Source organism: Pteropus vampyrus, unplaced genomic scaffold (genome assembly GCF_000151845.1).
Source record: "Pteropus vampyrus isolate Shadow unplaced genomic scaffold, Pvam_2.0 Scaffold210, whole genome shotgun sequence".
Lineage (NCBI taxonomy): Eukaryota > Metazoa > Chordata > Mammalia > Chiroptera > Pteropodidae > Pteropus > Pteropus vampyrus.
The window spans coordinates 2,143,973-2,150,256 of record NW_011888991.1 but is presented as its reverse complement, the minus strand read 5'-3'; the positions used below and the strand labels follow the sequence as shown (position 1 = coordinate 2,150,256).

The 6,284-nt window shown below is 36.2% G+C and overlaps 1 pseudogene; it reads right to left on the bottom strand.

Annotated features, from left to right (window-relative positions):
* Positions 1–1,608: 1,608 nt before the first annotated feature.
* Positions 1,609–1,727, bottom strand: LOC111747101 (annotated as a pseudogene).
* Between the last annotated feature and the right edge of the window lie 4,557 nt (positions 1,728–6,284).

Here is a 6,284-nt window from a genome sequence, read left to right as displayed (position 1 = left end):
AGTCTTAGCTCGTTGGGGCTTTAGTGGCTTTGTATTGGGAAATTGGTAGGCAAAAGAGAAGCACAGCAGGTAGAATTAAGCAGAAAATTTTGAGTCATTACCAGAGATTATTGGGATGATTTATTACAGTTGTATTTATTGAGGAAAGGTCTAGAGCAGGGGTCCCCAGCACATGGGCCATGGACACGGGTACTGGTCCATGGCCTGTTAGGAACTGGGCCACACAGCAGGAGGTGAGAGGCCAGCAAGTGAGCGAAACTTCATCTGTATTTGAAGCCACTCCTTAAAGCTAGCATCACCACCTCAGCTCCACCTCAGCTCCACCTCAGATCATCAGGCATTAGATTCTCATAGGAGCACTGGTCCCTGGTGCCAAAAAGGTTGGGGAATGCTGGTATAGAGATTCAACACTGATGTAAATTTTAGGAGACAGGTTTACATCTTGATGTTCTCAAACGTGTCCCATTTTGCTCAAGTAGCAAAGGCTGCTGGATTATTTTGGATTTGTGAGGAGTGGGTGCAGGAGATTATAGTTGCTTTAGGAAAACAGTGTGTCATGTGAGTACCACAGAGTGAAACACAGAGTTAAGTAAGAGGAAAAAGACCTAGATTCCAGGTCAGGCTCTGCCCCTCTTTCTCTATTACATTGGTCTGGTTACTTAACTGATCTGTGCCTCAATTTCTTATCTGTAAAACTGGTATAATAGCACTTTCCTGATAGACTCATAACACAGACCAAATGATAAATTACTTAAGTGTTTAACACAGAGACTGAAATATTTTGTCAAATGTGAGCTATTTATCAATCTCTGTTTTTAAGCAAAATTGGTAAATTATTATAAACTTATTCACTGCCACTGCTGGGTCCTCAGCATCTAGAATAGAGCCTGGCAAAAGGGGTTTGATAAATAATGGTTATCTGAAAGAGCAAATATCCAGGTTTTATTCTGTTTTTCTTTTAATGTACTATTGTAAGCATTTTCCTATAAGTTATTTGTAAAAACTTGATTTTAGAATAGTTTTTCTGATCAATATTTAATAAACACATTTAGAGCTTATATCCAGTTGTGAGATTCTTTTCAGCGTTGTTAGTAGGTAATCACTTTGTCTAAAGATGCTGATGTTGAGCAATATGTTTTTGCAATTTTCTTAGGGTAATATATCTAGAGCCTGCGGCATATCTTTCTGAACACTAGCCAGGGTGGGAAATTGTCAGCCATTGCATGTGAATTAGATTATTGGAAATAGTCACAAGTCATATCTGATCAAGTTGTTGAATATGAAGAATGATTTGACATGATGAAAAGTTAAAAAGCTTAATGTTGCATAGATTTTAAAATAACTCTGATTTCATAAAGAAAAAGTCCAAAATTGCATCGAGCAGAAGAATTTATGTTGGAACAAGTAGGTAGTCACACAAGGTGGCTGCTTTGAAAAAAATGACTTATTTGAATGTGTATCATCCACAATTTTAAATCATACATTAGATCAGTGGAAAAACATCCAATTTAATTTAATTAATTTTTTTAGGTGAGGCAACCTTTGGTTGACCTCACAGATTGCAAGGAACTTCTCAGCTTACAATCTCTATTTTTAATTTATTTTTTATGCCTACAGAACCTGGTCTTCCTAGGTGGTCTCCCATCCAAGTGTTAACCAGGCCTGACCCTGCTTAGCTTCCGAGATCAGATGTGATCGAGCTTGTTCAGGGTGGCATGGCTATAGACAAAACATTCAATTTTAAGGAGAGATTTCTTGGTCCAGCTTTCATAAAGTTTGTCTCTGAAAGAAATATTTTTGGCTTGATATTGTGGTTAAAGAGCCTGAAGGGAGCTCTGTTGAGAGTTGAATATAGAAAGACTTCATCAGTAATTTCTGGTTTCCAGAATGCTAAGTCATTGAGAAAATTAGAATACTGCTAAGTGAAGATGGCCAAGAATAGATGTTTAGGTTCCTACTATTTAGTATTTAATCTTACGATGATTTTAAAGAAATCATAAGACATTTACTTTCTAGAAAATAAAAACTAAAAGAGAGAATGGCAGTGTCATTATCAGTGTATAATGCTTTATAATAAGTTTTGAGAGTTTGGAGAGAGAGAGCTGGGCAAGGTTTTCCCATTGCCTGATATTCATTACCACTTTCAGACAGCAGTAAAATTATTTATAGTCCTGTAACACTTCACAATTTACAAAGAAATTTCATACGTTGTATTCCATTTGATCTCCAAACATGCTAAGTAGATGTGATTATCTCTAATTTTCAGATGAAATAACCTGAGGCTGAAAGAGCCTGTGATTTGCCTCAGGTCACTCAATTAAATAGTGATTGATCTGGGACACTAAATATTGACCTGGGACACTAAAAGAAGTTCACAGTGTACCTCTTTTAAACCTCTTTTTGAAAAAATCTGAATATTTTTGATTCATTAGTTTTATAAAACTGGCTTCAAAATATACAAAATGATATAAAATGCCATGTTTAGAAAAATAAATAACTATGTTTAGAAAAATAAATAACTAAAAATAATTGATGTTATTGCTTGGCTTGAGTGCTAACTTTATCAAAATATAAGTACTTAGATTTGGTAACTCAGAAAGAGGAAATGCTTACCCTTTTTCATTTTATAATTGATTGAGAATTAACAGTATTATTGTGTTTATTGTAAAATTCACCTTCTCTTTAAGTTAATATATTTTATTATATTACCAGATGAGATAATTTTTTTCCCCTCAAATTTTGATGGATGAATTTAGAGAATGGGTTACTTTAAAATCACATTTATTTGCCACACAGTTTTGTCCAACTATAAGGAAAATCTCTTCCAAACAAACCTTATTTCAGTTGGTGAGACAGTTGATCAATACATGTGATTATGAGCTAGTGTGTTTTTCAGCCTAATTCCAAATCTTTTTATTAATCTCTACACTTTATTCTAAAAACACATACACAGCCCAGTCATTTTGTGGGCATGCAACACATTTTAAAATTTGAGAAATAGAATAGCATTTAAGTTTTCTTATGGTAGAGTAAAAGCCATTTCATTCTGGGAACAAATAACTTTTTGAGAAATGATTTCGATGGCACTGGGAGCTTCCACTCTGTTTTATAAAGCTGATGACAAATTCATTCATTTCACGAGGACATCTGGTTTTAAGAATATTAGAGAAATTTTTTTTCTTGAATGCTTGGTTTGAAGATATCACCTTTCCACAAGGGGACTTCAAGTATTGTATCTATAATACTTTATTCCTTAGAAAATAAATTTGAAGCAAATATAGGAAGACAGGTAGATCTTACAGTAGCTACATGATTTATTTAAATATTTTATAACAATTTTATTGAAGTCACATTTTCCCTACAAAATTATCTTTTATCATAAAAAGTAATATTAACCAAACATTTAGAAATTAGAGAAGAGTATAAAATCCATAATTTCAACACCTTAACAACCACAATGGTTTGATGGCAATCCTGATAGCCTAATAGTCTGATAGCTATGTGCGATTTTGAATAATTTAATCAAAATATATAAAATGTATCCCAGTTTTTATTTAATATATTATAAGCATTTTTTAATTTTCTGCATTATCTTTATAAATATCAATTTAGATCACTGCCGAATAGGTATGTTTTGGTTTCCTGTAACATTCCTTGACATCGTGTGTTTCTGCTTCTTCACTATTACAGGTGAGATTGCTGTAGGGACCTGCAAATACAGATTTCTCCATGTTCAAGATTATTTTTTTTGTCACCTTCCTTCGAATGCTTATGACATCATAATATGTATTTCTCACTCTTGAGAACCTGTCTAAGCAACGGCTTCCAGGCGTTCCAGGTGGAGGCCAAATGTATTTATTGTTCTCTCCGCTTAAAAGGCTCTTCATCTAAATCATAGCCAGGCCAGCTGCTGCTTGTCATTATGGAACTTGGCTCAGATGTCACTTCCTCAGAAACTTCTTCTCTGACCACTTCTTATAGGTTGAATTATGACACTACCCCTCCCCCGCAATATGTTGAAATCCTAATCTCCAGTACCTTTGAATATAACTTTATTTGGAAATAAGATCTTTGTAAAAGTAATCATGTTAAAATGAGCTCTTTAGGTTTGGCCCTAACAATGACTGGTGTCCTTATATGACAAGAGAAAAGGGAATTTTGGCACAGAGGCGTGCAGAGGAAAGAGAGCCATGTGAAGACAGAGGCAGAGGTTGGAGTTATACTGTCACAGAATACCCTAGACAGGGAATGCCTAAGGCTGCCAGAAGTTGGAAGAGGCAAGGAAGACTCTTCCCCTAGAGGCTGTAGAGGGAGCATAGCCCTACCAACATCCAGATTAGGACTTCTAGCTTGCAGACCTGTGAGAGAATAAATTTTTATTGTTTTAGAACACTCAGTTTTTAGCTTTTTGTGATAGTAGCTCTAGGAAACGAATACACCCTTCTTGAAATAGCATCCGCAACCTCCTTGCCCCATCAAGTTGGTGGATACCTGCCTTGGAATTGAGAGCAATGTTATTTTTGAAGTGGTAACTGTGGGTATCTGAAAGGTGGATTCTGAAAACTTTTTTTCAGTGCAGGGCACTGTAGATGTTGGTGCCTTAGATCAAGGAGCCAAAGGTGGCAAAAATAGGTATGAAATTACATCCAAGGAAAACAGTAGAAGAGCACTTTCTTATCTCTTACCTACTGGATCTATGTCCAAAAATGCAAATGATTCAGATTGACACAGAGACTCGTCTCTGTTGATGTACTTGATTTTGCTTTTAGTGTGATAGAATGAGTACTAATCAGGGTTGTTTCCCTGCTGATCCCATTCTCACTCAATTCCTTAATTTCTAGCCCGAGAACCTCCTTGGAGTCTGTGCTCTCACAGACACAACTGAATTGCCCTCTGTAGAAATAGGAACGAACAGAGGTAGACATCAAACTTCAAAGAAGATTCTGGCCTAAGATTGAGACAAACATATTGGTGCATTCTTTAAGCAAAGCTTCCTACCTCTGAAGAAGATGTGATCTATAGAAGGAGAAGTAATAAAAGGATGGGACTACTGTGAATAGCCTATCCCTTCCCCTCCCCACCAAGAGTTTAGATGTTTCAAAATTAATACTAGAAAACTGCACAGAAGTTTGGGTACACAATTATTCTTGAGAATTTCTAACCATCAATGGTCAAGCTGTATTTGTCCAGTTGGAAGTGACACTTGTTTCTGCCCAGACTTTTCCCAGTTTTCTATCTGACTCATCCTGGTATAATCCCCTTTCTTGCACTTGCTGAATTGAAAATGGTATGAAGAAAAAGCCTTGTTGTTGACCAAGGGCAGAGTATACAGAATCTCTTTGATATTACCCATTGCATTAGAACATCAGCAGAAACCACTGTTGACATCATATTAGCTTTACCATATATTTCCTTGATAAGATCTATAAAACAATAAGTGTCAATTATCATCTAAATAGTAATATCTGGCTCATAGTATGTCCCTTGTAAGTATTTTTCAGATGCATGAATTGTTAAGTCTATGGTCCTTATGTTTATGGGGTTTGTTATAATCTTGCGTGTTCTAAAAATGGGGATTGATTTTGCGCTGATGCGATCCCACTTAGGAACTTATTACATGTTGTAACATATGGTTTGAATTTAAAATACAACTTCCCAGGTCAAAGAGAGTGACTGAGGACTATTATAAAGACAGCTGGGCAGCCAAGAGTGAGCCTGTGGTCTTTCAGTTCTATAGTTTTCTTTGGTGAGCCAAATGCGAGAAACTGGGTGTGTTCTTACAAGCCATTCTCTATGGAGAAGCTAAAGTCACACTTAAAAAATATATGTCAGATCATGTCCCTCCCATGATTAAAACCCCCAATGGTTTTTCGCCTCACATGAAATAGAACCAATGTCCTTACCAGGTTCTAGAAGCATATATGATCTGTCTCCTGCCTAATTTTCCATTCTCGTCTCTGACCTCTTTCTTTTTCTACATCAGCCACACAAGCCTTCCTTCTTTTTCTTGAACCAAAAGTTCATTCTTGCCTTACAGCTCTTGTATCTGCTGTTTTTCTATATGCCACTGGGGTGACGTTGGAATCTTTTAAGCAAGGAAATAACATGATTTGTTTGAACAGATAAAGGAATTTGCAGTGACTGGTGGTGGCTGGGAGTGGTAGAGAGGCATTACCTTTCTTGCCCTTGTATGTGATACCTTTTCATTTAAAATGCCCTAAAGTCATCTTTTACTAAACCAACTACTCCAAAGTCACTTGGGTTTTATGTCCAGGGACATCGTC